This window comes from Bos taurus, chromosome 6 (assembly GCF_002263795.3).
Source record: "Bos taurus isolate L1 Dominette 01449 registration number 42190680 breed Hereford chromosome 6, ARS-UCD2.0, whole genome shotgun sequence".
Lineage (NCBI taxonomy): Eukaryota > Metazoa > Chordata > Mammalia > Artiodactyla > Bovidae > Bos > Bos taurus.
Genome location: NC_037333.1, coordinates 40616545 through 40628672, shown reverse-complemented (window position 1 = coordinate 40628672; position 12128 = coordinate 40616545). Strand labels below are relative to the sequence as shown.

Here is a 12128-nt window from a genome sequence, read left to right as displayed (position 1 = left end):
TTTTTTTTTCTGAAGGAAACTCTTCTATCCACAGTCCCTGCCAAGGGAGTTATAATTGCCAATGACATTTTCTGCACAAGTAGTCTGGTTCTGTCCTCATCTCTTCACACCCAGATATCCATTTGGCTAGGGCAGGACATGTTATCCATGGGCAGCCAATTTATGGCTAGAAAATGATTTCCCAGATGATTTACTTTGCAAGCTTTGACTCAACAGGAATAACATCAGTTAGAACCAATCACTTGCTTATCTTGGGAATGGTAAACCCGAGATAGAATGAACTACTTACAGCAAAAATTGTAAGATGAATGTAGGGAACCACAAAGTTGCAAGAAATAGGTAATGAAAAAATACCCAAAGGAAAGTGTGATATATTCAGTTATTAGTGACAGAAGTCATAGAACAAGAGATAGGAAGTTACAGTCATTCTAGAAGTAAAAGACCAATATTTCTACTGCCAAGGAAGAAATTAAATATTTTGATGCCTAAAGCTTCCCTTTTCAGTCTTTCAACTTCCAGTTAGGTCGATACCCTGAAAACTCTACAGATATTCCAATGCAACCTGAACCTTTACTGCCTGAGACTGTCTTGTTTATTTCCATGTTCCCTCAAATGTCCTTCCTCCTCCCCACATAACAGGAGATAAGGAGAATTTGTCTCTGTTCTTTGGAACATAAATAAATGACCTTCAGATAATCAGAATAAAGGAAATCTTTGCCAAACAGAATCTTAAAAGTTTCTTACATTCCAAGAGAGTGTTTGCTTATGGTCAAGGGACTAACCAAGGATTGTGAGACCTGAAGTTTAAACAGTTTGGAGGGCCCTCCATAAGAAAAGGAATTTAAATACACTGACCTACTGGATACAAATGTAGAGAATTAGATGGGGCCTGAGTCAAATGGAGATCCTAAAGCTTGACTTCCCAGGTGATGCAGTGGTAAAGAATACTCCTGCCAACTCAGGAGATTCAGGTTTAATCCCTGGGATGGGACAATCCCCTGGAAAATGAAATGACAACCCACCCCAGTATTCTTGCCTTGGAAATCCCATAGACAGAGGAGTCTGATGGGCTACAGTCCATGGGGTCCCAAAAGAGTTGGTCACAAGTTAGTGATTAAACTACAACAAAGCTTGGCTTCACTAGCTTCATGATGACTGTGGTATAAAGTGGAGGGAAGAGAGTGAAAAGGAAAATGAAGTATTCATATGTCATCTCTTTCATCGTTCACCTAGGCTTGACCCTGGCCAAGAGTTTGGGAAGTGTTATATTTTTGTCAGTGATTCTAAATAACTTAATGACATTAACCATTGAATTGGCCCTCCTTCCAATATTTTGGTCACACATGTGCCCTTAAAAAACTTTTATCTATTAGAGTTATTATTAGACATCAAGCATTTGTTTATCTTGCTGAGGTTCTAATACATCTTATTTCATTCCAGTGAAATATAACATTGATTTTAAACTAATGTTGTTCATTCACTAGAGATAGCCCAGAATATCTTTTCTAAGGTTTGCTTTTTCTTTTTGGTACCCATGTATTCCCAAAGGCTAAAAATCCAATTTATTATTATTGATCTGTCTTTCAGTATAGTGCAGAAATCTTTTGGATTAGATTTTTTCATCTTTTATTACTTTCGTTTTATAATTAAACTCCTACTGAAGCTGAATTGTCAAACATCTCAATAACTATTGGAAAAATATGTGTTTGATCCCTTTTCTACTATTTTGAAGTAACTTAAACCAATATGAAATTTCTAAAAATTCATGTGGTCATTTTTTATGCTTAAAATTAGTTCTCATTTATTATCACTTATATGAAAAGAATTTATTCAGAGCTTTCTGAGTTTTATATTCTGTTTTCAGGTAAAAGACAAATTGTGAACCCACAGACCCTGTTTTCAATGAATAAGTTTACTTTAGATAAAATATGAATGCACTGGGACGACCCAGAGGGATGGTATGGGGAGGGAGGAGGGAGGAGGGTTCAGGATGGGGAACACATGTATACCTGTGGTGGATTCATTTTGATATTTGGCAAAACTAATACAATTATGTAAGGTTTAAAAATAAAATAAAATTAATTTAAAAACAAACAAACAAACAAAAAAATATGAATGCAAACTTCAGTTCAGTGCAGTTCAGTTGCTCAGTCGTGTCTGACTCTTTGTGACCCCATGAACCGCAGCATGCCAGGCCTCCCTGTCCATCACCAACTCCCGGAGTCCACCCAACGAGAAACTATTACCTATAGGAGCTAAAGTATGGATATTAATTCTGCAACTATATTAAACTGTGTGTGGTTAGAGTCAGGATATGGAAGGTATCATGAGGGTGAAGTAGCAGTGGGATTATGGGAAGAGAGACAGGAAATGCTTTTCAGGAGAGCATTCTGCAGAAAACCACGTGAAGGAAGGTGACAGAAGCTCACTGAGCCGTGGTAGGAACTTTAGGGACAATGGCCTGGGAGTGTGGGGAGCCCTGTGAGAGACTGGTGAAAATAAGGGTTAAATTAACAAGAAGCAGCCAGATCACTAAATCTTAAGGGTTTTTTGTTCCCCTGACATAGGACATGAAATCATTGATGATTTTTTAAAATTATTTCATGATTTTTTTTTCAGGTGTATATATGAACTTAATTATTGTAGAATATATAAAAGATGGTGCAAATGTATTTCTCTCTTATACATCTTTTCATTATTAAATATATCACATACCCATCAAAGTTGCTGCTGCTGCTCAGTCACTTCAGTTGTGTCCGACTCTGTGCAACCCCAGAGAGGGCAGCCTACAAGGCTCCGTGGTCCCTGGGATTCTCCAGGCAAGAACACTGGAGTGGGTTGCCATTTCCTTCTCCAATGCATGAAAGTGAAAAGGCAAAGTGAAGTCACTCAGTCGTGTCTGACTCTTAGCGACCCCATGGACTGCAGCCCACCAGGCTCCATGGGATTTTCCAGGCAAGAGTACTGGAGTGGGGTGCCACTGCCTTCTCCAACCCATCAAAGTACACAACCATAAATGTGTGACTTTTTAAAATTTTAACATTCTGTTTTAGTTTAATTTCAGAAGGTCCAAAATCTCATTTATTTCAGATTGTTTTTGACATGTTGATTCTGACTAATATTAAGTTTTATCCCCATTGATGATTCTTGATTGGAGGAATGACTTTGCTATGTTTCCAAGGTTTAATAGCTCTGAATTTAGTGTCAAAGAGAGTTGTGTTCAATTCATGTCTCTGAGAATTGTTAGCTGTGTAACTTTGGGCAAATTCCTTTACCTTCCTAAACCTGATTATCTTCATATGTAAATGGTGGTATTAATGGTTCAGTATTCTGTAGAATTGAGTTTTTAATAAAATAACAACTAGTAAATATTTAGTATTTGTATCTGGGGACATAGGAAATACTCAGTATATGACATAACTTTTGTTATATCAGTATAACTTTTGTTATAACTACTAAGTTAGAAATCTATTGTGGTTAATATTTCAGTGCTGATCATCACCTAAAAGGGGAGACAGTGAAGAGTTTGTTTTTGTTTTTAAAATATATTGAGTTTAAGATAAAAATAAAATTGTGGAATTAGATATCGTCAATAAAAGCAATATATACATTTTTAAAGTCACATTATTTTATTTAGGTCCTGGGCTTCCCAGTGGTGCAGTGGTAAATAATTCATCTGCCAATGCAGGAGATGCAAAAGATGTGAGTTTGATCTTCCCTGGGTTGGAAACATCCCCTGGAGAGGAAATGGCAGCCCACTCCAGTATTCCTGCTTGGCAAATCCCATGGACAGAGGAGCCTAGCAAGCTACAGTCCATGGGGTCACAGAATCAAACATGGCTGAGTGCGTGCACACATACACACACACACACACACACACACACACACACGCGCGCGCAATCCAGACTACTCTGTGGTACAATAGATTTGCATGTTGTATATACACATGAAAGGGAAATAAGGAATTTAACACTTGGCAAATTAATCTTGGTCACAATTTGTACTTTTGCTTGCAACTTAGAAAACACAGATGAATTGTGCCTTTTAATTTAAGATAAGTCATCTGGATGATCACATTAGCTCAGAGAATAGCATAATCTATGCTAAGAAAGACAAAGAAGGAGATTATACGTTGGACACAGCACTTCTGTCCAAGTACTTTCATATTCTGAAGGTGAGAAGGTAGTTTTACAGATTATGGACAGAGATCTGACAAGGTCGAAGCGGGGATAGGAAACAGACTACAGATGATTCTGGACCATATCAAACTGTCTGGCTTCCCCATTTTATCCTGATTCGTATGACTAGCCAAAAGAAAGTCAGAAAGCAATCTCAAGTCTAGAGTTAGATCAAAATGGACTAACTTCGATTTTTTGATGAAGGAAAAAATAGATGCAATCTCTTAGCATGGTTCAGCCACTTGTGTGTGCATATACTTTTTCAAATTCTTTTCTATTGTAGGCTATTACAAGGTATTGATTACAGTTCCCTATGCTATATGGCAGGTCCTTGTTTACCTATTTTATACATGATAGTGTGTCAATTTGGTGTTTGTTTAAATGAATTAGTGTGTGACTTTATTTCATTTTATGCAAGTATTAATCAAACATTCAGTAGCCAGGCACATTCCAGCAGTACAAGATAAATTCTCTAAAGAGCTTACAAGCAGGGCTTCTCAGATTTTTTCATGTATGTAGAACTTCAGAGTTTCTTAAAAACGCAGATTTTGGGGACAAACCTCAGATATTAATTTAGTAGGAATAGATTAATGCCTAGGAACCTAGAAATTATTGACCAGCTCAGTGACTCTGACAAGAGATAAAATATTACTGTGGACTTTGGCTTGCCCTTACATCTTATTTGAACTGGATAAATAGGTAATAGGTGAGATAGGAGGAACATAACCAAAGTAGAGTCAAGAATAAGCCAAAGTGTTGTAGCATAGCATAAGAGGTTCTGATTAGAAAAATCCACCAGCATCAAACTAAAAAAGCAAAAAAACTGTGAGAATTAGAATCTTCAAACCATCTAAGGTTTCAGAATAGGGGAAAAATCATGTAAGAATGATTTAATATTGATTTGATTGCTCAAGTTATAAGACTGAAAATCCAGTTAAGGTTTAGGATGTTACCTTGTGTATTAGATTTTGCAAACTTTTTACTTAAAACAACAATAACAATGAAAAACTCCAGTAATTAGATGTTGCCTGTACAAATATTGAGCATTACTGAAAATTCTCATGTCTTAACACGTGTTTGAATTCAACCCTAGGGCATTCCACGGGCCCACATGTGGGCTGAAGCTGTGTAATCGTTTTTACTACTTACAGGAGACATGTTGAACAATCTCTCCCTCAACAATAGAGCAAATTGTGATATTAGAACCTAGTCTAGATTAGGACCCAGAGAAGCTAACTGAAGTGTTTCTTCCAGTCTCTCCAACCAAACACATCTTTCCCTTTCTTTAGAGATAGATGCAATCTCTGTATTTCATTCAGCCTTTAAAAGCAAAAGAGAAACATCAAACCATAAACAAGAAAAGAGGCATCATTTTGTCAGCTGAAGTAGGCAGGGAAATGACTTTCCCTGCTGTTTGCCTCAGCTGAATTACAGACCTGTGTCTGTGTGAAATCCAACTTGATGAGATTTTCTTTGTCACTGGTGCTGAAAGAACCTGTTTCTTGAGAGTCCTACTTAGAACTAGATTGTGCTGTTGCCATCCGCAAAGTTTCTTATCCCCACGTGTGGTCAGCAAGCCTCATTTTCCATGTTCCTTTTGCAGCTCCTTTGTACATTACCAGATATATATTTCCCTTGAATTTAGACTCAGTGGAAGAGATACTGTCAAGTATGTCAAAAATCTTTATTTTTATGTTTTAAGTATTGATAACATTTACAGAATAACATTAAGCATGGAAGGGTTACAATCAGAGAAACATTAGAAAAGCAAACACAGATCTCAAAAATGGCAGCAGATTGGTTATTTTACTATCAGTAGGATGAGATTCTGGTTTTCTTCCATGGCTGTTGGAGAAAAAGAAAAGAAGGGGAAGAACATTTATATCAACACCTAGGGGTCAAAGGAGTAGGGAAACAAGCTTCCCTTTTCTGTTTTCCTAATCAGTTTGAGGCAAGTAGACTATAGGGCCTTAGGAAGCATCACTACAAACAAAGCTAGTGGAGATGATGGAATTCCAGTTGAACTATTTCAAATCCTGAAAGATGATGCTGTGAAAGTGCTGCACTCAATATGCCAGCAAATTTGGAAAACTCAGCAGTGGTCACAGGACTGGAAAATATCCGTTTTCATTCCAATCCCAAAGAGAGGCAATGCCAAAGAATGTTCAAACTACTACACAATTGCACTGATCTCACATGCTAGTGAAGTAATGCTCAAAATTCTCCAAGCCAGGTTTCAATAGTACATGAACTGTGAACTTCCAGATGTTCAAGCTGGATTTAGAAAAAGGCAAATAAACCAGAGGTAAAATTGGCGTCATCTTCTGGATCATCAAAATAGCAAGAGAGTTCCAGAAAAACATCTACTTTTGCTTTATTGACTATGCCAAAGCCTTTGACTGTGTGGATCACAACAAACTGTGGGAAATTCTTCAAGAAATGGGAATACCAAACCACCTGACTTGCCTCCTGAGAAATCTACATGCAGGTCAAGAAGCAACAGTTAGAACCAGACATGGAACAACAGACTGGTTCCAAATTGGGAAAGGAGTATGTCAAGGCTGTATATTGTCACCCTGCTTATTTAACTTATATGCAGAGTACGTCATGAGAAATGCTGGGCTGGAAGAAGCACAAGCTGGAATCAAGATTGCCAGGAGAAATATCGATAACCTCAGATATGCAGATGACAGCACCCTTATGGCAGAAAGTGAAGAGGAACTAAAAAGCCTCTTGATGAAAGTGAAAGAGGAGAGTGAAAAAGTTGGCTTAAAGCTCAGTATTTGGAAAGCTACGGTCATAGCATATGGTCCCATCACTTCATGGCAAGTGGATGGAGAAACAATGGAAACAGTGAGAGATTTTATATTTTGGGGCTCTGAAACCACTGCAGATGGTGACTGCAGCTATGAAATTAAAAGACATTTGCTCCTTGGAAGAAAAGCTATGACTAAGCTAGAGAGCTTATTAAAAAGCAGAGACATTACTTTACGAACAAAGGTCCATTTAGTCAAAGCTATGGTTTTTCCAGTAGTCATGTATGGATGTGAGAGTTGGATTATAAAAAAATTTTGAGCACTGAACAATTCATGATTTTGAACTGTAGTGTTGGAGAAGACTCTTGAGAGTCCCTTGGACTGCAAAGAGATTCAACCAGTCCATGCTAAAGGAAATCAGTCCTGAATAATCATTGGAAGGACTGATGTTGAAGCTGAAACTCCAATACTTTGGCCACCTGATGTGAAGAACTGACTCATTTGAAAAGACCCGGATGCTGGGAAAGATTGAAGAAGGGAGGAGAAGGGGATGACAGAAGATGAGATGGTTGGATGGCATCACTGACTCAAAGCTACATGAGTTTGCATAAGCTCCAGGAGTTGGTGAAGGACAGGGAAGCCTGACGTGCTGCGGTTCATGGGGTCACAAAGAGTTGGACACGACTGAGCAATGAAACCGAACTGAAGACTGTAGGTTGCATTTAGGGTCTAGTGGATAGTCTCAGTGTCTCTAGATAACTGAGAAGTATATAGACCTGGTTAAATTCAGCTGGCTCTGATTCTAACCTCAGTAATTCAGGAACCACCCACCAGCAGACAGACAGTATCAAGAATCCCAGCATTGTTTCCTTACTTGGAGATCTCTTGATTATAAACAAAGCCTTCTCCCTTTCCTTCTTGTTTCTGGCAGTCCATCTTCATATATTACTTTCTCTAAGTGACACAAATGCTTCTCCTTATTTAGAGATACTGGAAATCTGGACCTCCCATTCCTGGCTCTCTGTTTATCCCCTCTAACTATCCATGATCAAAGCTGTGAGCAGTGAACCAGTGCACCTGTGTTTCTTCATTAGAACTCTAACATGATGACTCTTCAGTATTATCAGGATTAAAGCCCAAAAGTTGAACACTGTAAAAATTTTGGAGATAGTTAGGGCAAGATAGATTTAAAGATGTTGATCTTTGGATCCCTCTAAAAGCTGCTTCTTTCCTTGTTCATTTTATCCTTTCCTCTCCCATTCTAAAAGAAAATTAGTATCTTAAACTCCAGTCCAGGCTTAATTTCCTCATAATTCTTGGTCCATCACAACTTCTGATATATGGATAGAGAGAGAGATAGAGTTGTTGCTTGTTTTTACTTTCTTAACATTTTATTTTGTATTGGGGTATAGCCAATTAACAATGTGATAGTATCAGGTTAACAAATAAGGAACTCAGCCATAAATATAAAGTATCCCTTCTCTCTCACATCCCCCTCCCATACAGGCTGCCACATAACATTGAGCAAAGTTCATGTGCTATATGGTAGGTTCTTGTTGGTTATCCATTTTAAATATAGCAGTGTGTACATGAACATCCCAAACTCCCTAACTGTCCCTCCCCTACGGCAACTGTAAGTTCATTTTCTAAGTTTATTAGTCTGTTTTGTAAGTAAGTTCATTTGTATCATTTCTTTTTCTTCACTCCCCTTTTCTTGAGAATACTCCCTTAAGAAATCATATGCACCAAAATTCCATTTTTAGACTCAGCTTCTAGTGACACCTGACCTAGGACAGCATATTTACTTTGTTTTTTGTAAGAAACTTTATTTCTGCTTTAGTTTCTCATCCCACTAGGTATTAGAAATGTGATTGCATTGAATCAGCACACCCCCCCTCTTTCTTTTTATATGGAGCTTATGTTGTGTAAGGACCTGGTGGGGGCTTGTGGGTATGGGATGGGGTGTGGATCATGTCTGGGCCTTAATTACCTTTCTGCACTGTCCCTACTGTGTCCTGCCTCATTCCTGCCTGTAGGAGCTCTTCAGGACCACAGTTCTCTAAGCCACTTCCCCACATCACCCCACTGCAGAGTAGACAGGAAACACTCTACTGCACCTGACTCCATGGTGGGCTGTAACAAACCCTTCCTTGAGCCCCTTTCGGACATCAGATAACTCTTCTGGTGCCACAGACTCTGAGAAACTGATTCAGTCCAGTCCCTGGGCAAACCGAGGGCAGGAGCCTGTTTCTGTGCCCACCTGTGCCTGTTCCCGCCTGTGCTAGATGAAAAGACCTCCAGGGGATTGCCAGTTCCCTGGGCTTGACTTGAAGGTGAAGGTCACACTACCCCTAAAGCTCATTCCCTAAATCTGTCAGGGATTTATACTCTCTCCCTTACTTCCCACCTTTGAATTCAGCCCTGTGGAATCTTGGTCTTGTCTGAGGATGGGACGAGAGTGCAGGTAAACATTTCTCTAATCATATATTCTGCTAAGTCTTTTGTCTATGTTGGAGCTTAGCTATTTGAAACTCGAAGCCAAGAATCGATTGATTCTTTTTTTCTATCTCCTGTGTTCTTTCTTCTCTGGCTGCTGCTGGAAGTGGGGAAACATCTAGGGATAGTGAAATGCTGGGAATGAAAAACAGAATTGATTCATAAATCAAGATATCCTCCCTCTGTGGTAATTACTAAGATATCAGCAAATAAGAGAGATTTGAAAATTCTGATGATTGGAATCATTTTAACAGAAAAAGTCCATCAGACTCAAAGGAACAAAAGAACTAACACTTCCTTGTGATTACTTTGCCTTATGATGTGTACTGTGTAAAGAAATTAAAATCTGTTAATGATTTCTCTTAACCTTCAGAACAAACTTGCAAGGTTTCTAACTATTGTTCCCAATTCAGAGATGGCATACTTGAGATGCCAAACAGAGAGTAGTTCACTTCAGGTCACACTGCATGCATGTGTGCTCAGTTGCTTCAGTCGTGTCCTACTCTCTGCTATCTTTTGGACTGTAGCCTGCCAGGCTTCTTTGTCCATGGGATTCTTCAGGCAAGAATACTAGAGTGGGTTGCCACGCCCTTCCAGGGGATCTTCCCAACCCAGGGATCGAACCCACATCTCCTTTGTCTCCAGCATTGCAGGCAGATTCTTTAACCACTGAGCCATCATGGATCATACTACTAAGAGCATTAGACATGGAATTAAATTTCAGATCTGTCAACCTGGCTTTACAGTCTGAGCTCATTCCCTGGTACCACAATGAGTAAATGACTAAGTTATATCCATTTCAATTGGGGAAGTTATATTTGAAGCAGTTGCAAATAACTTTTAGGATGGGGTTGTATTTCATTTTGTGAACTAATATTTATTGGACATTATTATGTGCATAGCATTACGTCAGGTAATGAGAAGTAAGATAGTTATAACACACCATGCTTGCCATGAGAAAACTGATAAAAGAGTGACAGAGATGACATGGGAAGGATAAATGTATGGAGCTATGATCAGTGCCACTAGTGGTAAAAGTTTGTAAGCAAAGAGAAATTGATCTGACACTTCATGTGAATGGGGTGGGAGGGGCACAGAGAACTCTCTGCAGAAGAGGTTAGTATTGATCTCTCTTGAACAACAGAGCTCACTAAGCAGAAAGAAGTAAGGGAGTGTGTGGAGCCTAAGAGCTGTGAAGCCATGAAATATATGCATTGTCAAAAGTTTCTAGAACACATTTAATATAATATTAGCTATATTATTAAAAATGTACTTATATTCTGAGCACCTTGTAATATTTTCCTGTAATTTTCTAACAGCTGTGCTATATTTTTAGGTCAAAGTTGGTATCTACTATTTCACCAACAAGATATGAGGCAGGAGTCACAAGAAAACAAGATTATGTGGTTCCCGAGTCTTTTGTGAATTATTTAGAAAAAGGCAAGAAAATCATTGCACCTAAAGGGAGTTGCTACTTAGAGGTGAAAGGAATCTTGAAATTTTTTTAGTTGAGTGTTTCTCAATCTTCAGCAAAGTACAAACTTCCTTTTAAAGTCCTCTAGAAAGGCAAATATGAGATTATACCTAACAAAATGTTATTTAAGTTTGTAGAGAGAGAAAACAAAACTCTTTATATTGACAGATCTCAAACATCCCACAAACCTAAAATCATTTATAAATGAAATGGTGTAAGCAAAACTGCAAGGCCAGAGAAACCTGAAGTAACTGGCATTAATGAGACAGAAGGTTATGGTACTGACTGCCAAGAGCAGGTTCAAGTTTGACGTGTTTATTGCTATAGGTCGTATATTAACTCAATTCCTCTATCATTTTTCTTCTCACAAATGGAAATGGCAACCCACTCTGGTATCCTTGCCTGGAAAATTCCAGGGACAGAGGAGCCTGGCAGGCTACAGTCCATGGGGTCGCAAAGAGTCAGACACAACTGAGCGACTGACATGCAACACAAACTCCAATGAAACTTTCAGTGATACAGGGAGCTGTGATGATATTTAAGCTTCCTTGTTTTGATACATTATTTATATGTGTCTGTTTTCTTTCATTCCATAGTAGCCCCCATTAAGGGAAGTAGCATTACCAAGTGGTCATAAAGATTGAAATCAGATGACCATATTCAAGTGGTCATTCTGATGATACATATTAGGTTTATAATTTTTGGGCACAGTCATCAAAATTAAAGCCCCAGGTCTAAAATTCTGTTTTGACAAGTACATATTGCTATATTTAAAATAGATAACCAAAAAGGACTACTGGATAGTACATGGAACTCTGCTCAATAATCTGTAATAATCTAAAGGGAGCCCTTCTACACTGTTGGTGGACATGTAAATTGGTGCAGCCAGCATAGAAAACAGCATGGAGGTTCCTCAAAAGCTAAAAATAAAGTTACCATTTGACACAGCAATCTCACTACTGGCTATACATCAGGAAAAGACAAAAAATACACATGCATGCCAGTGTTCACAGCAGTACTAGTTACAGTAGCCAAAACATAGAAACAACTTAAATGTCCATCAACAGATGAATGGATAAAGAAGATACATATAGATATATAGATAAACACAATAAACTGTGGAAAATTCTTCAAGAGATGGGAATACCAGACCACCTGATCTGCCTCTTGAGAAATTTGTATGCAGGTCAGGAAGCAACAGTTAGAACTGGACATGGAACAGCA

At 38.4% G+C, this 12128-nt stretch overlaps 1 protein-coding gene across 4 annotated transcripts in view; it reads left to right on the top strand.

Annotated features, from left to right (window-relative positions):
* KCNIP4 (potassium voltage-gated channel interacting protein 4) overlaps positions 1 to 12128 on the top strand; it is a 1326525-nt gene that overhangs the window by 947883 nt on the left and 366514 nt on the right. The window lies entirely within an intron of this gene.